The sequence below is a fragment of the Eretmochelys imbricata genome, chromosome 2, assembly GCF_965152235.1.
Source record: "Eretmochelys imbricata isolate rEreImb1 chromosome 2, rEreImb1.hap1, whole genome shotgun sequence".
Taxonomy (NCBI): domain Eukaryota; kingdom Metazoa; phylum Chordata; order Testudines; family Cheloniidae; genus Eretmochelys; species Eretmochelys imbricata.
The window spans coordinates 78,895,142-78,918,090 of NC_135573.1; positions in this window are offsets into that span (position 1 = coordinate 78,895,142).

The window sequence follows — 22,949 nt, forward strand, 5'->3', positions numbered from 1 at the left end:
CTAATTGTTAAAACCACCTAATACTTATCCAGTTTAAAACTAATATCTATATACACTGCCTCCACCTCATTTTTCTATTATCCCAAAAGCACAATACTTCATCTTTTAAAACTTCCTGTGTTGCCTCCATAATCTGTTTTGTCTGTTCACAATATTGGCCACACAGGAGCAGCAAGGTGGCAAGTGCTGTTACATCACCACTGGGTGGCAGCAATGGGTTTCCAGCCAAGCAGTGCGGCTCTGCTTCATTGGCAGAAGTTATGGAGACCTATACATTGATTTTTGTTTTGATTCTTTGATTCTTGGCTTATTTCAAATCCAAATGTCTTCAATCTGTCATCAGTTCATGTCTTACAGTGCTGGATTCCAGCCTGTACGCTAACCTAATGTTTTAAGAGCTGTACCAAGTGTTACAGTACCTGACTTGCTGAAGTGTAGTACAGGGAAGGATGAGTTACATATGTATAAGCTGCTGATTGTTAGGGATCATAGCCAGTGCTTCACAGATGGAGGCGAATAGCCAGGATTTCATTCTTGGGGCATCCTTCATGTTTAGCTTGATCTGTGACTCTGCTGCTAACGTGACAGACACATTTGTGACAGTTTTTTCAGACTCAGAACCTTTACAGTCACATTGTGTGGTGTAATTCGGGTGACTATACATCCTGTTTTGGCTGGGAAAGTCCCTTTTATTTAAGCTCTCTCTGGGATGTCCTAACTTTTTTTTTTTTTTGGCAAAACTGGGCATCTGTCCCATTTGCTCTTGCCATCAATTGACAAGAGCAAATGGGACAAATGCCCCACTGTTTGAAAACCAGGCATAGAGAAATGTTTAGGGGCCAAGTGGCAACATTCAGGGGGGATGCTTATACACCACACACACACAGAGAGAGGCCCAGGCAGCCCGAGGTCTGTGCCCTACCCACCACGGAGAGGCTGCGCAGGTGCTGTGCTTGGAGCCCTGCCGGAGCCTGGCTGATGTGTCTCTTCTATGCCCTGCCCCTCCAATCAGGGAGCAATGGGGTGTGTCATGCTCATTCTGTGGCCCAATCAGAGGTCAGCACTGTTGGGGTCCTAATTAAAAATCTTCTTTGGTGTCCGCCTCGTGTAGTGTCTGGTTTCCATGGAGACAGCAAGGCCAGCTGGGCCATGCAGCAGCAAGTTGTGGGCCCCAGGCCCTACCAGGCAACCCAGCTGGTAAGTGCCCAATGAGGTTCCACAGCATCTGCCTGTGCCAGGGCACCAAACACGGCATGCCCCAACCCGCCGAGTCCCCACCCATGCCTTGGCCCCTGGCCCTCGAGCTGCCCCAGGAGCACCCACCCGGGCCTCATGTCCTCCCCCCGCCTCTGTCCTTCAGGGTCAATTCCCGGAGCCCTCTCCATTGCCCCAACTGGCCTCTTTCCCTCCCCACTCCGCCTCCAGTCACCTGCTTCTGCCACATCTTGGCTTCCCCCTACCTCCCGAGGGCTGCTATCTGGAGTCTCCTTGATCCCTCCCACTACCCAGAGCCTCCTTCCTGCCCCTCTGCTATCCCAGCCCCCAAAGGGCATTGCACTGCTAGCTGGATTAGAGTCCAATAGCTTCACCTCCTGGCTCTGAGCCAAAAAGTACTTACACACACTCACCCTGCGTTGCTGCCCAGATCCCATACAATGCCCATTGCTCTTCCCTCCTCCCCATCTCTGCTACTTGGCTCAATTGGGGGCATGGAGGAATGTTCGGGGGCCGGGGGGAGTGGCAACTCCAGGTGCCTTGGGCCAGCCCCGCATGTCCTATTTTCAGTTAAGGGAAATATGGTCACCCTATGCATAATGCAAACCCAAGGTGTGCAGCTGACCCAACTTAAGAACAGTGAAGCTTACCTGCAAGTGGCTTTTCTTTCTTTCCAGGACCCACTAGGGCTGGACGTGGCTAGTTACTTGGCAATAGAGCTCTTTCAAGAGGAAATCTGTTGGACTGCTTCTTTTTCCTTAAAGAGTTATTATCCTGCAGTGGATTGAGTGCAAGTGGGGAATAAGGGGTGTGATATTGGGACTGAGGACTGATGTCTCAACATGGGCAATGAATATTTCTTGTGTGATGACAATTCCCAGGTGCAATCAGTTTCCTGATGCAGAAATCAAAGGATAGCACCAGCCTGGGAGAAGCAAGGAGGACCGCTCTCCCATAGATTTCTGAGAGCATCTTGCCACGGAATGTATGTTTTCAATCCTACCCATTGGTCAAGCATCTGAACCGTAGACTGTATGGCTGCAGTCGGAAAGCACAGAGGATGGGACTCTATGTCCCAAGCATTAGTGGAACTGTTGAATGACACAGCTGTAGAGATGATGACATACCTCTTTGGCTCGTCCACCTCAGGCCTTTGCTTGCTGTTGCAAATTTTAGCCACTATACATGTCTCAGGCTCCTGCTGAGCAATCAGCCAGCTGCTGGCTCCCCCTGCTGGATCAGAGCCAGGGACCAGCAGCAGCAGCTGGAGTTGGTGGCAGCAGCATAAGTGAGGCTACATCTTCACTGCAGTTGCTCTTAACCACCCTCACATCCTCACACACAAATAGCTGACCTGAGTTTAGTGGGGTTTTTTGAAAACTGTATTAAAATGGCAAGTTACCGCTTAAATGCCCAGGGCGCTTTCCCCCCTTGTCCTGCTTGCAGGCTAAGGGGCTCTGCAGTGAAGTGTGTAATGTAGCAGTGGGCAGTCTGGAAATAACCAGCCTAACACAAGGTGGGGTAAATTGTCTTTGTGCCTGAGGGAACAGCCTGCTTTGATGATGTTTTTGCTTACTGTGTGTTATCGTTATGTGGCAACCTTTCAGCAAGAGTATTTAATGTGATTTTTAATCTGATTTATCTGTGTTTTATGTTATGAACATAACACTTTTAACCTGGGCTAGCTGGCCCGACTTGCGGGATAGGTAAAAAGCCTAGGCGAAGCTTGCATTTAGGCTTTTAATCCACCCTCTTTGCAACGAGAATGAAGGCTGAGTACAGATAGGTCTTCAGTGCCTTCCCACCATTCCCCACATGTACCCAGGGCAGACAGGTTCTCCCATAGTTCCCTGGAAAAGAATCCTAGAGCAGCTCGGCTTACCGCAGCACTAAGAACGCTGGCTAGTTCAGCACCAGTGGGGACCTAGTAACCCAGGTATGGCTTTGTGGTGTGGCTGCTCATGCCCGGGCTAGGCTAACCTGGAAACCCCAAGTCCTGTCCCTTTCCTGGCTGCCCAGCTCCAGTCACTCCTTTGTTTATTTAATCCACAGGGGAACAGCTTCAATCAGAGACAGAGGGAGCATGGCATTAGAATGTCCCATAGCTCAGTGGTTAGAGCACTCGCCTGCTAGACTATAGGAGAGCCAGGTACAATTCCCCCTCTCTGCTACAGAGGGAAAAAGGATTTTAACAGAGGTCTCCCATTCTTCCCCTGTAGCAGAGAGGGGGAATTCAACCTGGGTCTTCTATATCCTAGCCGGTGAGCAGGCTAAAAGTTACCAGGTAGACATTGGTGGTGCTACCATCTCCTCCAAGTCATTCCCACAAGAGGTGTCTTAGGAGCCTGAGCTGCCTGATTCCATGAGGCAGGGTCCATTTGTTGATTGCAAGGAGATTTAGGCACCTCTTGTAGCCCAGACATAGGCACCTGTCTCTGAGAGAGGGCACATTTCTATTGTCGACATCTCCCATTGGCTAGTTTAGGCAGCTCCCTACCTAGCGTGTTGGGGTGTTGTGGATTTCATTCTAAGGTGCCTATCTCCCGCCATGCAGTGTATAGGGAGCCTAGGTGTCTAAATCAGGCTTTGTGGATCAGTGTTGTTCCTGTGATTTTTTTTTCTAGGTACCTAAAAGTTGGGTACTATGATGCTCAGCATTGCAGTGCCTAAGTCCCTGTGTGGACTCGACCCTCAGTGCTTTACAAAGGTGGGTAAACATTACTGTCCCTAGTTTAAAAGTGAGGGGCCTAGATAGTTTACGTGGCTAACTCTGTTATTCAGCCAACCATGACAGAGCTGGGAATAAAAGCCCATGTTTCCTGGTGTCCAGGGGCTTGCAATAACTACTAGATGGTATTTATTATTAGTATTACCATAGCGCGTAGATGCCCCGGGTGTAGGCTGTGACCCATCGTGCTTGGTGCTGTACAAACAAAAACAAAAAGATAGTGTCTGCCCCAATGTGCTGATGCTGCCTACCATATTACCATTCCGATAGTATAATACCATAATAATGTGACTAGAATTTCCTTAATAATTAGAATTTACGCTGAGAAACCACACAGAATAAATGACACTGCTTCTGATCGCATGCAAAATTTATCACCTAAATGTGCATTACTCGCATTATTTGCAAGTCCCAAAGGGACAACTGAGTAGGCTAATTCTTCTGAGTGGGATTAGTATATCCCATGAGAAGCCATGTCACATTACATCCAATCTCTTAATTTTTTAAAACTGCGTTTACATTGGTTTCTGGGTATTGTATATGCTCTATTTTCTCACATCTCGCATTTCAGCTCTGGGACAGTAATCACAGGGGACGATTTCTAATCTCATGGTTTTTATTAACATACAATAGCAGTAGCATAAACCACATTATAGCTGAAGAAAAGCCATTGAAGCTAATATGAGAAGCTATATTCCCAAATGTATGAATTAGTGAATTACTAGTTAATCTATGTGCAAAGGAGTTTTAGTGATCTCTGCCTGCTTCCTGTGGTTTCCATTCTCTCTGGAAGCATGAACTGAGCAACACTGCAAACATATATTTTCCACTAACACATATTTTGCATTTCTAGCAAAGCCCCTACTGACCCAAAGGTGCATGGTTGGTTTTTTTTATTATTAATAAATTGCTTAAGAAACTGATAGTCCAACAGGCATAGTCTCCTGTAAGTGATTGTGGCTGGCAAGTTTGTGTAGCAAGCCTAGCAGTGAATGTATCTGAGACATTCACATGTCCTTCACTGTGTGACCACATCTCCCAGCTTGGAAACAGAATTCTCCATGTGCTCCCCATGTTTAGCAACCTCTGCCAAGCTGTAAATCAGGGGAGATCTCAAAAATAATGCAAGATTATTAGCAGATTAAAAATGGCACTGTATGCAGCAATACTCAGTTCTAAGGATTTTATCATTTTCACTGATCTGCTGAGCATTTCCAAAGAGTGGCAGAGATTGTGCATCAAAACATCAACCTCTTGCTGATTCGTATGCTTGTTTTGTGAGTCATGCATAGGTTTCAGTTGTTCCAGAAATTGCTCAAGCATGTAATTACAGAGTTGTAGGGAGAGGCAACCTTCTGATTCAGGTGATGCAAATGATGTTCTATCCATGACAGAACACCTGAAATTGACACTGATTTTCTGCACAATGGTTCTGTTATCAAGAAAAAGTCAAGTCGGTAGAAGAAAGGTGAGCAATGCCTCCATATTTCTTTTTCACAGTATAATTTGGTCCCACTGTCTGCCTCCGCAAATAGCTCTGCTATGGGCTTAGATGTTTCTGAAGTAGTTTGAAGCACATTTTCCTCAGCAATAAATATATGGACCCAGTAGCAGCAGAAGCCAGAAATGCCCTGCAGTGTACCCCACCTCGCCAAAACTCCCCAAAACTCAGCTTGAAACTCTGCTGAAAGCTCTGAATTTTGCCTGAGTTACACCCATAAAACATTAATTGACCCATATTAACCCAAAACGTAGTCTAAATTAACTGAATATCAAAAATTGGTGACCCTGGCCCAAGTGTCAGGGTTAGAAGGAAACTATTGCACAGCCGTATACTGGACCCAAAAGCATCCTTTCCCTCAAATCCTTTTCACCTGCTGGTGCTCCCTTCTAGGAGAGAGCAATAGGACCCTGAGTCCAGTCAGGCCACTGGGTGGATTAGGCATAATTGATGATCAAACACAGCTGGGGAGAAGTTGGACCTTCATAAAGGAAGGAGCACAAGGCAGTGAGAGTGTAGGAAAGTAAGGAAACTTAGCTGAGAGGTAGCTGGGAGTTTCCACTCCTGGGCTAATGGATGGGGGAGGCCTGAACTAGAGTAAGCTTCAAGGGTAGCCTAGGAGGGCAATGAAGTCAGGGGCCAGAGGTGGGTTGTCCTGAGCTAGGAGGAAGCCAGAGCAGTGAAGCCCCAAGAGGCAGAGATGGTAAAGCCAAAGTGTGTTTGGACTGAAGTTTGAGGGGTTGCACGGAGAGAGGGAAGAACTCTACAGTCATTCTCTTGGCATTAGAAAGGGGAGATACCTGGAAGACAAAGGATTGGCGTGGTCTCCTGTGTGTGCCCCTCATACAAGGACAGGAACTAAATGTCTGAGGAGGTGGTGGTCATTACAATGAGCCCAGGAAGGGGCTGGAGAAGGCCTCAGGAAAGACTAATGATAGGAAGGAAGCAACAAGATTTGTGACACAGCAGACTTGGGCTGATTGTTCCAAAGTCCCTGGTCTGGAACCCATTGTAGAGGGAGGGTCTGGGTTTGCCTACCAGCCACTGGGAAGCCTCCTGACATAGCGGGGATCTAGACAACCCAGAGCCTAGAGAGAAGAGTATAAGTCCACTGGGCCCAGTGTTAGGGGCTGGAGGCCTTGCCATGAGGTCATGGAATGATTTGTTTGACTTTTGTTGGTTGGACTTCCTGTTACTCTGGAAGGGGAAACTATAAATGACCTGGCCGAGAACCACTACAGGGCCAGAGCAACTGTCGGCACGGGGTACTAGACAGGAAGAGCTGTATTGCTGTGTCTAGCCATGAGGAAACACATCGGTGGTGAGTCTTCCACAGTGGCAACATGTGATATAGAGATTGAAATGTAAGTGCTCTTTTGTCTAAAGGCGTTTATCTCGTACATCTAATAATTGCTGTATATATAAATATAATAACACTAGGCAATTACAAGTAATTTAATTGCAACAACTAATTTGTAGACTTGGCTAATTGTTTCCCTAGCCACACTATGCTGGCTGGACATATTGAAGTCTGCAAAAGAAGAACAAGAAGCAGAGAATAGAAAAGGACAGTGGCTTCATTTCTTCCTCCCCCCTTGCTCCCCCCCATTTTGATGAGTCCCCACAGGTCCAGCTCATGTCAATGTAAGTGACCCAGAAGTCCGGTTCAGAGCCCTAGTATGGCTCCTTGAGGAATTCCAACAGCAAAGGGGGAAAAATCAGTGGTGAACAAGAAAGTATGCTGTTACACAAAAATATTAGATCACATTGGTATCTTTTTTTTTTTTTAATGTAAAGTGATCCCTGCATGTATTATGAAGCTAGGAATGAATACATCCTTGTCTGTATCTTTGATTTCATAAAGAACATAACCTGACTTCTACTTCCAGTTACAGTATGCCTTTTTTCTCTTCTCTTCAACAGCGTATGTTAAAACACTGAAATAATCCTGATCGCTCCATTTCTTCCTGCTGGTAAACAAGATCTCAGACACACATATCTGCTTTCTATCCTTCCTGTAGGAATTGGGTCATTGCACAAAACTCCTGCTGAGAATGGTGTCCTACCACAGTAAGGAAAGGACTGTAATGTTCAGCCGAGCTGGTCGAAATAAACTACAGCAGTTTCTTTAACATCTAGACTGGTATAGTACAAAGCTGGCTACTTTTAGTGGTGACCTGGGAATGCAAACGCAGTGACCATTTATGGCATTACCCCGAGAAGCCAATGTCATAGCTTTAATAATCAATTCAGTACTCATGCATGGTATTTTACAATGAACTAAGATAGTTGTTGGTATTGCTTCTCAGTACGTAGAATAATAGGACTGGAAGGAACCTCAAGAGGTCATATAATCCAGTCCCCTGCACTCATGGCAAGACTAGGCCATCCCTGACGGGTGTTAACCTGCTCTTAAAAATCTCCACTGATGGAAATTCCGCAACCTTCCTAGGCAATTTGTTCCAGTGCTTAACTACCCTGACAGGAAATTTTTCCTAATGTCCAACCTAAACTGCCCTTGCTGCAGTTTAAGCCCATTGCATCTCGTCCTATCCTCAGAGATTAAGGAGAACAACAATTTTTCTCCCTCCTCCTTGTAACAACCTTTTATGTACCTGAAAACTGTTATCATGTCCCCTCTCAGTCTTCTCTTCTCCAAATCAAACAAACCTAGGGTGACCAGGTGTCTGGTTTTGGACCAGCACTCCTGATCAAGAAGGTACCCTGGTGGCTCCAGTCAGCACCACTGACCAGTCTGACTGTCCGGTTGGCTGCGCTGTGCAGCAGGGCTGGAAGGCTCCCTGCTTGGGAAACAGCCATGCAGCTCCCGAGTTGGGAAACAGCCGGCATGTCCGGCTCCTAGCCGTAGGGGTGGCCAGGGGGATCCGCATGCTGCCCCACCCACAGGTGCAGCTCCCATTGGCTGGGTCAGAGCAGGGGAGGAACTAGTGCGAGCATGACTTGCAAGCGCTCAGCAGGTGGCTGCTGAGGGGTCCTGTGGTGCGCGCCTCTCCCCCTGCTGCCTGGCCCTCTTCTCCCCACGCTCCTCATGTGGCTGGGCTCAAGCTGAGGTATGTGCCCTGCAGTGAACTGTGGTCTGTCTGTCACCCCATTGCCAGCACCCAGGAGTTGGAGGTATGTGTATCTCTGTCTCCAAGTGCTGGGAATGGGACTGCACCCCCATCCCCCTCACTGCATCCCTCCCTGACCCATCCTGTCCTGCCCCCCACACCTACCCATCCCAGTCCTGTATCCCTTACTGTGCTCTTCCACCCATCCTCTCCACCTCCCACAGCCCTGCACCCCATTCACATCCATACACTGCTACACTCCCATTATATACCTATACACCCCTGTGCCCCCCACATCCTCACATAGCTGTAGCCTTCTGCCTCCCCCTGCATCCTCATCCACCCCACATACCCACCCCAGCCTCCTCCTCTCTCCTTCACTTCCCCCCTCTGACCTCCACCCTGCTCTCGTCCTTGCCTCTTTCTCTCCCCATCCTCTTCTCCACCTCCAAATCCCCCGCCCTATCTTTTCCCCTCCAGTCCACCCTCCTCCCTTCCTGGCTGGGTGATTTAGGCAGCCCCTGAAAGTGTATGAAAGTGTCTCTGTGTAGGCAAGTGCATGCATGCATGCATTGTATGTGTGTAAGAGACTGTGTCTTTGTGTAGGGAGGTGTGTGTATTGCCGCATGTGTGTATACCTGTGTGAATAAAATTTGCAGCCCAACTCTTTGACTTTTATTCCTTTTGATGGCTTGCACAAAAAAATTGACATAAAATGTGTATTCATTTCATAACAAGTTCTTAAAAGAGAAGGGAGCTCTAAAAGAAAACTATTATTTCTTAAAAAGTGAATGTTGTTGACTAGGAATTGCAGAAGAGCCAATGTATCATACATTTCTCCCCACCTTTGTCTTGTTACATTATAAACTTTGCGGCAGACTCTCTCTCTTTATGTGTATGTCCAGTACCTACCAACCTGGAGCCCTGATCTTAGTTGGGGTCTAGAAGAATATGTGTTAGTAGGGTGACCAGACAGCAAGTGTGAAAAATCAGGATGGGGGTGGGGAGTAATAGGATCCTATATAAGAGAAAGACCTAAAAATCGGGACTGTCCCTATAAAATCGGAATATCTGGTCACCCTATGTGTTAGTGCATGCTAGATTTGTGTACACGAATACATCTGCCTATCTGCATGTAGGTGTGGGAGTTGGTTTCTACAGATTTATTTATATAGGTATCTGGACAGGTGGTTGTGCTCTATGGATTTTTATTTAGGTCTCAGGATTGGGCCTTTAATGGATCCATTGCAGCTGTGATAATGTGTGGTCCTAATTCCACACACAATTACAATAACTTTAGTAAAAGAAAAACCATGGAGCTGTTTATGAAAAATGGGAAGAATCATGAAAACCTTTGTGAAATTTCATTTTTTTTAAAAATTACCTTTTTTGACTATTTTGCTGCCAGTTCTAGCATCCTGTAACAAATAAAACCTGAACTTAGTATAATACATCTGTCAAAACAATAAATAGTCCTGTTTGGGCCTTGCATTGAAAATGAGCATGTAAGAGAGGGTGGGGGAGAGTAAGCAACAAAAGGAGGCGGAGGAGTGAGCGGAGGGTGGGGCTTCGGGGAAGGGGTGGGGCAGTGAGCAGGGCAAAGGTGTTCAGTTTTCTGGAATTAGAAAGTTGGCAACCTTAAACAAAACCAATTTTTTTTTTCAATCTTCACTAATAGGTCATGTTTTCTAGACCGTTAACCATTTTTGTTGCTCTTTTCTGGGCTTTCTCCAATTTGTCCACATCTTTCCTGAAATGTGGCACCCAGTTGAGACCTACTCAGCACGGAGTAGAGTGGAGGAATTACTACTTATGTCTTGCCTACAACACGCGTGCTAATACAGTACATTCCAGAATGATGTTTGGGCTTTTTTGCAACAGTGTTACACTTCTGTTTAACTTGTGATCCACTTTGAGCCCCAGATTCTGTGCACTTTCTGCAGTATTCCTTCCTAGGCAGTTATTTCCCATTTTGTATGTGTGCAACTGCTTGTTCCTTCCTAAGTGGAGTACTTTGCATTTGTCCTTATTGAATTTCATCCTATTTACTTCAGACCATTTCTTCAGTTTGTCTTGATCATTTTGACTTTTAATCCTATCTTGCAAAGTATTTACAACCTCTCCCATCTTGGTATCATCCTCAGACTTTTTAAGTGTACTCTCTATGCCAGTGTTTCTCAAACTTGTTCTGCCGCTTGTGCGGAGAAAGCCCCTGGCGGGCCGGGCCGGTTTGTTTACCTGCCGCGTCCGCAGGTTCGGCCGATCGCGGCGCCCAGTGGCCGCGGCTTGCTGCTCCAGGCCAATGGGAGCTGCTGGAAGTGCCGGCCAGTATGTCCCTCAGCCTGCGCCGCTTCCAGCAGCTCCCATTGGCCTGGAGCAGCGAGCCGCAGCCACTGGGCGCCGCGATCGGCCGAACCTGCGGACGCGGCAGGTAAACAAACCGGCCCGGCCCACCAGGGGCTTTCTCCGCACAAGCGGCGGAACAAGTTTGGGAACCACGACTCTATGTCATTATCTATATCACTGATGAAGTACTGGACCCAGAACTGATCCTTGTGGGACCCCACTGAATATGCGCATCCAGCTTGACTGTGAACCACTGTTAACTATTCTCTGGGAACAGTTTTCCAACCTTTTATGCACTCACCTTATAGTAGCTCCATCCAGGTTGTATTTCCCTAGTTTGTTTATGAGGTCATGAGAAACAGCATCAAAAGCCTTACTAAAGTCAAGATATACCATATCTACTGGTTTCCCGCATCCACAAGGCTTGTTACCCTCTCAAAGAAAGCTGTTATGTTGATTTTACATGATTTGTTCTTGACAAATCCATACTGATTGTTGCTTTTCACCTTATTATCTTCTAGGTGTTTGCAAATTGATGGCTTGATTATTTGCTCCACTATCTTTCCAGATACTGAAGTTAAGCTGACTGGACTGTAATTCCCCAGGTTGTCCTTATTTCCCTTTTTATAGATGGGCACTATATTTGCCCTTTTCCAGTCCTTTGTAATCTCTCCCGACTTTTCAAAGATAATGGCTCATATCTCCTCAGTCAGCTCCTTGAGTTTTCTGGGATGTATTTCATCAGACCCTGGTGACCTTGAAGACATCTGTGTCTACCCTATTTTAGCCTCTGATCCTACCTCATTTTCACTGGCATTTACTATGTTAGTCATCCAATCGCTTCTAACCTTTTTGGTGAAAACTGAAACACAGTCATTTAGCACTTCTGCCATTTTCACGTTTTCTGTATTGATTTCCTTCCCCACTGAGTAATGGACCTACCCTGTCCTTGGTCTTCCTCTTGCTTCTAATGTATTTTTAGAATATTTTCTTGTTACCCTTTACGTCTCTAGCTAGTTCAATCTCGTTTTGTGCTTTGGCCTTTCTAATTTTTTCCCTACATACTTGTATTATTCATATTCATCCTTTTATAATTTGACCTACTTTCCACTTTTTGTGGGACTTGTTGTTGTTGAGTTTCAGCCTATTGAAGATCTCCTGGTTAAGTCAGGGTCGTCTCTTGCCATGCTTTCTATCTTTCCTACGCGGTGGGATAGTTTGCTGTTGTGCCTTTAATAATGTCTCTTTGAAAAACTGCCAACTCTCGAACTGTTTTTCTCTTAGACTTGCTTCCCATGGGAACTTACCAACCAACTCCTTGAATTTGCTAAAGTCTGCCTTCTTGAAATCCATTGTCTGTATTGTGCTGTTTTCCTTCCTACCATTCCTTAGATCAAAATAGAGCTTTTCTTCCTCTGGCATTTTGATAAATTGAGAGCCTGAGTTGCACTGGCTTCTAAATAAAAAGCCAAATACAAACTGGCAATGAGAGGTTTGAAAGAAATTATGTTGCAAAAAAACTTTCTTCTGACCACTAAGTTTTTTCCTTTTATTTGTGGAAAGGTATCTTTTGCAGGACTGCCAGGTTGGAACTGCTTGGTCTAAATGCTGGCCTTGAAGCACCATAGCAGCAGTGGTTGGAAAATGGGCAGTCAGCAGTCGTCCCCGCCTGCCCCCACCCCATACCTGGGCATTTTGGGATAGCAAGGGTAGCAATAAAAGGCTTATAGGATAAGGTGAAAGACTGATGACAGAGAAAGTAGATGAATCCTGAAGTCTGAGTTACTGTCTCTTCTAGGTATGATTTTTATTACTTTTTGTCCAAGTCTTTTTTTTTTTATTAAACCATCTGCACTATAAGTAAAATATTCCAGTCCCTTTTCCAGAACTCTATGCTTCTGTAAGGAATAAGAGCAGGATAACTGCCATTCTAATAGTCTTTGTGGAGTGAATTTCTAGCTAGCATGAGGATTTTTCTCATTGTGGAGAGATATAAGCATGTTGCCCTCTGGTGGATGGTATAGTCCCAGTGCTTTGGGGTGGAGGCTGAAGAGTCAGTCTCTGCTCTGCAGGCTGAGTGTTACTTTATTATGCAACAGGGTAGTCTCTCAATAATAAGAGTGCAGTCACAGTCCCAATATGTACAGCAGGTTTTCATGGCCCTTGTAAATGTGAGTAAATGGAAAACTCCTCCTTGCAACTCTTGCAGGTTTAAGTATCATTGGAAACTAGAATGTTTCTGGAATTTTTGATTATGTTCTTTTTGAGATTAAGATGGCTCCTCTTTGAAAACTGTCTCCTTGCATCCTCATTGTCACCAAAATTACATTACACCACAACATCTGAAACACAAGTAAACTTTGGCATTGCCTCTTACAAGGAGCAATTTCCAAGAGTTGGTATTGTATACTGGTTAAGGAATCGTCATTATACGAACTACAAAACATGACCTGTCAATTAAGTGGTTAAGGAAAAAACATAAATAGCACCTTCTGCATACGGCAGGGCCACTTAACAGTGTGAGAGGAAATTCCAGAGTCCTTGGTGAAGTGTCTCCAGATGCATTTCCTACCAAAATGCCCCCATGGCTTAGGACTTAACTGACTTACCAAAGGTTATATAGAAAATGTGTCAGAGCTAGGAACAGAACACTGCACTTTGAGGGCTTGATTGTTCTTTGTAGGCACAGTCGCAGAGTAAGGTGCAGTGCAGAGCTAACTAGAGGGAACACCAGGAAATACTCTCCCTGGCACTCTCTAGCCCAGAGAAGCCACACACCCTGTGCTCTGATATCTCACTGTGAGTGTTGCAGCTTAATCTCCTCTGCAGACAGACATTTCTGGGTTATGCATAGTAGAGGGTAGAGCCCTCTCCTGCCTCTTCCTCATGATTTTTGGGGCAGTGTACGCACCAGGTGATTAGCAAGGGAGCTCCTTACTTCTTCCCAATGCCTAAGAGGGCTACACAAAAGGGAAATCTCCTTAGGCCTTCCCAACTGATATCCTCACCACCCATGCCAACATGAACCTGAGACGGAATCTGGCCTAAGCAGTAGTTCCATATTTTATCTATTAGACCACAGTGCCTATCATACAAATTTGGCTCAAGTCTCTGTACTTAGACCAGTGGTAAAATAGAGAGAACTCTTGTCCACCTTGCAAGTAAGGTGCATTGTATTGATTTAGATGGAATACATGAGTGGTGTTAACATGACCCAGTGATTGTTCAACACTAAACAGTGTTAAACAAGGTTCAAGGTTTGGTACACAGAGACCTCAGCTTTAGTGTAATGGTGGTTGCCATGGTAATATTTTTAACCATTATTAGAAATAAAGAAAAGGAAAAAACAGTTAAAGCGTTTGAAATGTAAAGTATTAAATAAGGCTTTCAGTTCAGCAACATCCCTTGTTTCCTTTAGCTGGAGAGACTTTTGGGAAGCAGGGGAAAACCCCTTGTTTGACAGATTAAAATAGTACCAAAGATGGTGGTAACTGTTTTTGGGGGGGAAAGAGTAGTTAGTTGGAATGGGCTGAAGCTGTTGTACAGTTCAGTCCCATTTTATTCTCGGTGGTGGTTTGGATTCAGCTGGAGCCAGTAGAGGAGGCAATGTCAGATGGGTTCCTCTCTCTGGCCCAGTCTGGTCAGAACATCTTTCAGTATTGGGTTGACAAAGGTCCAGTGTCTCAGGAGATGATGAGGTTAGCAGCAATGATGGTGAAGCTCATTCCAATAGCCAGTTTTTCTGTCTGTCTTCAAGAACCCAAAAAGGGCGTGGTGGGCAGACGAGGCCATCTCCTCATTATTTTGTCCACAAATTAGGTCTAGTTTCTGACACACCAATTTTTGGTTCACAGACTTCTAGCTCCACGCTTTCCTTGTTTACCAAGCCCAATCTTAACACTGTCTTTGAGTTACATTGTTTGGACAAAATCCAGTCTTTGTCTGTCCTTTCAGACCTTTTCCCATCAACATTTATTACAGGTTATTGTGATATCTGATGAACTTACACTCACTTTTTAGGGCTGAATCACAATCAGGGTAAATTTGTAGGCCCAATTATTATAAAGGTGCTTGGAGAGCTACAGTACACTGAATAAAGGCAAATCCATGCTTTTCAGATGTCCTGACTAAGGCACAGAGAGCTTCACTGATGAGGGATACATACAGCAAATGGAAGGAGGGCCGTGTCACTAAGGAAGTATACATTGGAATATGTGAGCATTTAGGGACAAAATCAGGAATGCCAAGGCAAAGGGTGAGTTAGAAGTTGGGAAATGTTAGATGAGCAGAAAGGGTTCTACACATATGTCTGACAAAAAAGAAAGATCAGGGATGGTATGGGTCCACTGCTCAATGGAGAAGGTGAGCTGGTAACAGAAAAGAGAAGGCAGAGCTGCTCAATGTCTACTTTGCTTCAGTTTTCACACAAAATATACCCTGACCGGATAACTAGCAAATTATAATAGACAATAAAAGGGAAGGGATGCAGATCAGAATAAGTGAAGAACACATCCGTGATCTTCTGACTAATTTGAATGTTTAGTTGGTTAGACACTGGCTATGGAGCCAAAGTCCAAATAGTGGATGGGATACTTAGATATCCTGGTAGTATTTTGGCATTCTGCCAGCATTCAGAATGAAGGGAGGATGTGTTGCACATATACTCCTGGCTAAATTAGCTTGCTAGAGAACAAGAGTGGGTTTTTTTGTTTTGTTTTTTTTTTTTGGTTTTGGTTTTGGTTTTTTTTGTTTGTTTGTTTCTTTTCTAGCAGGGCTTCACCAAAGCCACTTTTAGCTTGACAAGTGCCATTTACTTTAATTTTAGTCATCTTGTGACCTGGGAATTTCATTTATTTAGATATTTTAGCATGCTTTCATTTCCTCCTCAAAAGAGGTTGGGTTTTTTAGGAAAGAAAGTTGGAAAACCCTACAAATAAGTCTCTATAATTAAGACTGATAATTGTCGATGATTTGATAGATACATCACATCAATGACAAAAGCCAAGGATCCAAAATCACAGAACCAAATAGCGGAGGAGACTGTAAATCTTACACTGTCCACATAAACAGTGTACTGTTGTGCATATCACTTTAATTGTGAACAAAAATAAATATTATTCTTCCATCTGTAACCTCAAAATATAAATCTACAACAGATGTAAACATTGCTGTTTGTTGCTATCAAATGCAACTCTACAGATATACTTGCCTTTACCATAAACTGATACTATATACATTCCTATTAGACTAATGTTTGAATGTAGTTTAAGCCAGGGGCGGGCAAACTTTTTGGCCTGAAGGCCACATTGGGTTTCTGAAATTGTATGGAGGGCCAGTTGGGGAGGCTGTGCCCCCCCAAACAGCCAGGCGTGGCCAGGCCCCACCCCCTATCCAACCCCCCCCCCACTTCTCACCCCCTGACGGCCCCCCTGGGACTCCTGCCCCATTCAACCCCCCGCCCAGGACCTCCGCCCCTAACTGCTCCCTACCACCGCATCCAACCCCTCCTCTCATTCCTGGCTGCCCCTCCAGGACCCCTGCCCCATCCAACTACCCCTTCTCCCTTACTGCCCCCAGATCCCCTGACTGCCCCCCCAGGACCCCTGCTCCCATTCAACCCCCCCCCCCCGTTCCCCACCCTCTGACCACCCTGACCCCTATCCACACCCCCACCCCCTGACCACCACCCCAGACTCCCCTGCCCTCTATCCAACCCCACTGCTCCCTGCCCCCTTACCGCTCTGCCTGGACCATCAGTGGCTGATGGCGCTACAGCCGCACCGCCCAGAGCACCAGGACAGGCAGCCGCGCCGCCCGGCTGGAGCCAGCCACATGGCCGCGCAGCACAGAGCATTGGGTCGGGTCGCGGTCTGCAGCTGTGCTGCCCAGCAAGAACTCTCCACCCAAAGCATTGCACCGGCAGTGCAGTGAGCTGAGGCTGAAGGGGAGGGGGAACAGCAAGGGAAGGGTCGGGGGCTAGCCTCCTGGGCCAGGAGCTCAGGGGCCGGGCAGGAGCGACCTGCGGGACGTAGTTTGCCCACCTCTGGTCTAAGCACTTTACTAAAAAAATATATTGTCAGTTGAAAAATCTAACAATTGATATTTTCCACTTAACAATGCCACTCTAGGAAAATATTTAGCTTCTGAAAACAAGTTGATAAATGTACATTAAAACCTTCCCACAGTTAAAGTTCTGATTGCTGTATTGTGAAGAAATATGCATTTCTAAATATTTGATAAGAATTGTGTGTGTTTTGTGTGGCCATTGTACAATTTATGAACTCCTTAACTAGTCATTCCCTTGCTTTTAAATGCTTGTATTTTGCAAATGATGTGATGGGGAAACCCATTGTTGTCGTCTTAACTTGTTTTAAGTTTTCTGTTTTAGTGTGTGTGTCTAAAAAATTGCCATGATACTTCAGTATTTTTGTCAAGAGAAATGTGGCCACAGTGGGAGAGAAACTTTCCTTTTTAAAGAAAGGAGGCTAACCATTTAATTCATAGGCTCAGAAACACAGAAAAATTACTCTATTATAATTTACCTGTAGGTTTGTTTACAACAGGCAGAAAATGTTAAACAGAATCCCTGCAAGGTAGAGTTCATACTCTAAAGGCACAAAGGTTCCAATAAATAGCCATTTTCTAGACCTTCTGTAGACTGAAAACCAATACTAGAGAATGGGGCAGGAAAAGGCAGTGCACAGAAGTATTATAGGAATTGAGGAAACCCTAGGTTGTTTCAAGCAAGAAATGGTACTTGTTGGCAAACTATTGTCTGAAAGAGAGTCCCAAGGTTTTGTTGTTCAGGGTTTTAATCCACCATTCTCATGTATTTGGTAATTCATGAGCTGTTGGTGGGACTGAATACCAGAAGTAAAGTTTTCTGCCAGCAGTCAGGTTTTGATGGCAAAATTGAAGAAGCATAAGGTAAAACAAGGTAACTCTTCATCTGAATGTTGGTTATCTGCACATGGTAGGTGAGACATAAAAGGTCACCAATTTGAGCATCGACAGGTAAAGCCCAAATATTAATGGTCCCTTATTTACTAAAGTGGAAATAATCACAATTGTAGTGACTAGAGCAGGTCAAAATATTTTAGAACTGTTGTTTCTTGAAAAAGTAGGTTTGTGAAAATCAAAACAGTTCCTAGGAACATGTCAGTTTTGACAGTTTTTCAATGGGAAAAAGTCAATGTTTTGTTAGTTTCCTTTGATTAATTTATTTTTATTAAAACCCTTTACATATTATATATTTAATGTTTTAATCAAAATCTGGGACCACTGGAACACTTCATTTTGTGGGGAACTTTGAAATTTCATCACTTTATTTTTTTCAGAATGTCAGTATTTCACATGGAACAGAAATTCTGGTACCCAGCCAGCTCTAAGGGTGACACAGCAGTAGGAGTAACATTCACACTGAATCATTATTTAAACCAGCAATAAAAACAAATCCTCACTGAGAAAAGTACATCACTGTTACTGTTTTGCCTCTTAATATTTTATATGGCATTGTCATATTTTTAAATGTGTTGTATTTAACTGAAAATCTCTCCAAATATCTATATTGGAGGTGTAGGGCTGCCATTGTAAAGAAAGCAGGAAAGACACAAAGGGCCAAAGACAGCGTAGAAATGGAAGTTGGAGAACAGGGATAATCATAGTAGCATTTATATTGGTAGCATTGTTAATGTATGTAGTTGGCTTGGAAGAACCAATGTATTAGGTTTCCAAATAACCCATATATCAATGACATACTAGAATATTGTTGGCTGGGTGGATATCCTGTTGCTCATCCCAGATGTTGCTAAGAGTACCCACTTGGGGTCATTCAGTCTCTCCCTTCTTCTGTCCCACATCCAAATGTTCTGATTCAAGGCTATCAAAGGACACGTAGCACCAAGCTGTTTTCATTTCCTTTTCTGGGGCTAGCTGTGGGTATTATTGGAATCCTACTGTGTGCCTAGGCGCTCTATTAGGCTCTTTAAAAAACAAAAAAAACAAATAAAAAACAATCATATCTCAGCCCTGATCCTGTAATGGCCTTAGCACTGATATTTATGCAACTTAAGGTCTTTTTCCATGTGGTTGCATGGTGCTCTGTTGAGATCAAGTCCTAAATCTTCATTCTTGTCTTCTGACCACTGCCATTGTTTGTGAAGCTCTGTCATTGGTTTGCAACTATGAATGTGTTTACCTTTTTATTTTGTTATGCAAAATATGCAGTCCTAGCAATATCCTTAGCAAGGCCTGTTTATGGCCTTGATCCTGAAAAAACTTATCCACATGCCTAACTTCCTTCATAGGAAATAGATCCTTGTCTAAGTCTCCATTTGACCTATACCTGAGAACCTAGAGCTAAATCTTATTCTGGTTTTACTCATTGACTTTAGTGGGGTTGCATGGACAATCAAAAGGGCATAATTTGGCCCACAATGGCTGTTCCAGAGATATTGAACCACCCCTCATTAAGCTACAGTGTGCTTGGATGTTCACCAAATATGAGAAATACTGTCCAGAACAAATTCTGGGCCTGATCGTACAGTCCTTTCTCAAGCAGAATGCCCACTGAAGTAAGTTAGGGTGTGCTAACGTCACCTGGACAAGCACTCCAATGGTGGCATGGTAGTTTCATAATCAATGGGAGGCTGCAAGGTGGGACTCTTTATCTATGTTCCAGGCCTATAGGAGATGTCTATGTATATTCTTTTTATGTAATGCGATACATGGTATCTAGTGTAAAATAAATAGTTCTGTTGCCCTGGAACCTCTGATCCTTATCTAAATCAGCCTTGTCCTGAATATACACGTGCATAACTCCTGAAATCATGCAGACTACATCTCCTGTGGTATCTGACAAAATGAAGAACCCTCTCTGCAGAAGTTTACTTTCTTTTTGAAGGCAATGAGCCTGTGCAGGCTGGCTTATTGAAACCTAGAAGAGCAGAAAGGTATTTTCAAATCCCAGGCACTCAATGAATGAGATGTGAAATGAATTTCACATGGATCAGCCCCCTGGAGGCTTGTCACAATAGATAAGGCAAAGGGGATAGATGCTGCATTAGTTCATGTATGCTACTGAGTAGCAGAGCTAATAACTGAATCATAATTTCACTTCAGGACACAGGGGCTACTATATAGTGTCCTCCTTTGATCTTTTCACCCATAGCATCAAACTGAAAAATATATAATAAAACTTTCAAAATGCATCCACTTGGAAAACAGTAAAAACCTATAAAATATCTAAAATGCCCCATGACCAGTTAACCCCTTCAAAGAGAGTAGCATCACATACACGTTTTTATTTTAAACTGTTCTATATACATAACCCTACTATCAATGACTTGTATATTGGACAGCATAAAAAAGATTAAGCAAAATCCATAGCCTGTCATGAATCAATCCTTATAATTTTTCTGAGTGGTGCGTTACAAAGGTGTTCAGGTGTCTCTCACAAGACTGACCTGTCTGTTCATCCTGTCAATTAGACAATCACTGAAAAGTGTCGGTGTGTGTTTGGTTTGTAAAAGCCCAGCCCAGACTAGAATTCTGTAGGCTTTCTGTGTAAAAATGAATCTTTGGAAATATACTATATTTATAAGGTCAAGCCAACAGCTTGCGTGTAAAAAGATGAATAAACGTGACACCTTCCTGCCATGCTCAACCAGTTGCCTAAGTAATGGAGAAGTTCATCTAGAGTGCACCTATACAGGCAGCTAATACCTTCTAGTAGATCTCCTGGTTGGTAGTACCAAGAACCTGCTTTCTGTGTACCTTCCCAGTCAGTGACACCCTTAAGGACCTGTGCTACCACTGACTTTTCCATGTACCTTCATCCTGAACCCATGCTCCAAGTAATGCTACCAGGAGCAATGTTAACTCTGAGGCAGACTTCTGTTTAGAAGGATCAGAGTGATAAGGGAGCATATTTAGTGTCAGTAGTCCTGACTCCTGCTTCATCTCTTCCTGTCTTGGAGGTGTCGTTCCCCCTTCTCCCTTCCCCCCCCCCCCGCCCCTTCCATGTAGACCCATCCACACTGTAGTTCTGTGAAAGGGCTATGGATGGTGGAGCATCCAACAGTGCTGCTGCTTCCCCAATTTCTATTGGCTCTAGAATCTGTGTCAATGTATGTGATGATCCTCTAGGCTGCAGGAAGGGCCCTCTGGATTTTAAAAAGGCAAAAAGTATTATACTCACATCCATCTCACCCCACTTCCATAAGGAATGGCACTCTTTCCTGAAAGATGCATGTACAAAAATTCATATGTGATTGTTTCTGCAATCACAGATGAATTATGGAACAAATCTTTATTTTATGACCCTTTTGCTTGCTTGCTTGCTTTTTTGTGTGTACTTTCCAGTGGTTTGGATTCACTTCTGCATCATTAGGGAAAAGCTTGGCACAGAGCATGTTGGCAATGGTTTAAGGTTGTGAGTTATTTTATTGCTCAGTATTGGGTTCAGCAAACAAAGGAGGGCTAATGCCTGTAATGTTGTTGCCTCTAATCTAAGCTCCCCAACAAGCAGCTACTGAGGATATCATTATCTTTGCACACAGAGATTAAAAGTATTTACAAACCATCATCCCTTTTGATAGACTTCTTATTCTGATTGACTAACTAAAGAGGGACAACATGTAATCTAAGCATTTCAGTGTCCTTTTTATTTAATAAACTTTCCAATAAAATGACCGTGATTTTATGCTAGAATCTATGCATCAGTGTGGATATAAATAAAATTACTTTCCAACCAATTGCATCTGCACAAGCTAATAAAATTCTACTCAAACCTCTTTTTGAATGTTCCCTAAAAGATTTAAAATGTAGTTTGGGGTCTGAATAAACTACAGCCTGGAAATGTATAAATCATTAAACACAAATTTGAGCAAGAAAACCAATTTAAATCAAAATCCTCTTCCTACCTAAAATAGGTGAGGTCCAGGATGCTTCAGAAATAAAGTTCCAGAATCAATGAGTTGCTTCAACAAGTTATGATTTGATAGATGAACGAATAATTCCAAATCATGTGCCTAATTTCTGGAGAATAAAATCTAGATGGTGTAATAATTATCTCTTACAGTTCTTTCACTTCTAGTCATCTAGGTTATACGGTACCCCTCACCATGGCAACAGCATCATGACTTGAGAAGCAAATCCAAGACCCATTTTAATTCTTGTTCTGTAAATCATTATTTTTCCATATTGTGTAGAAGACAGGAGTTTTCTTCACTACCTACTCATTTCAGAGCTTGCTACTGGCCCTATAGGATGTTACATTCTGTTCACTATGGGTCATGGGGTATTCAGATTCTTTTCCAAATTGGCTATCTCCTTTGAGTCCATTAGCACTAAACACAGTCCAGGCTCTAAGTACCTTCTTCCCTTGTGATTTAATAACTGTCTGGACAATTCATACAAATATCTACTGATGGGCAAGTATTATGGATTGCTCCTTTTTGAAATAGAGTAAATAGACATTTTGTGAGTGGTAATGCAAAGAGAAACACTTGATAAAAGGATCAACCACAGATTTTATAGACCTAGGACCAGATTTTCAACCCCACTAAGTCACCTTTGCATTACTCTAGTGATGCAAAGCTGACTTAAAATCACCCTAAATAGGCAACAAGAGATTTCGCTGTCATGGCAGAATCCCATAACCACCTCTTTCTCCACATGTGCTCCTCTCACCTACTGCCCAGGGGAGATGGTATACTGGGGACATGGCTGAAGCATGCTGTGCTCCATTACTCCCACTGTTTATGGCCCCGGAAGTGGTGCAACTTGGAGCAGCCCTGAGATTCTACAGTGAGGCTGCTCCAAATGGAACTGGGAGCAGTCCCAGGGACCGGGCAATGTAAAGCTGCCTTTGCTATCCCCTCTTCCTGAGGTTCATAGATTCATAAAGCTTAAGGCCAGAAGGGACCATTAGATCATCTAGTCTATCCTCTTGTATATTACAGACTGCTACATTTTATCCAGTTAACTCAGTATGTGTTTGACTAAAAACATCATGTTTGTCTAAAGCATATCTTCCAGAAAGGCATCCTGTCCTGATTTGAAGACATCAAGAGACAGAGAATTCACC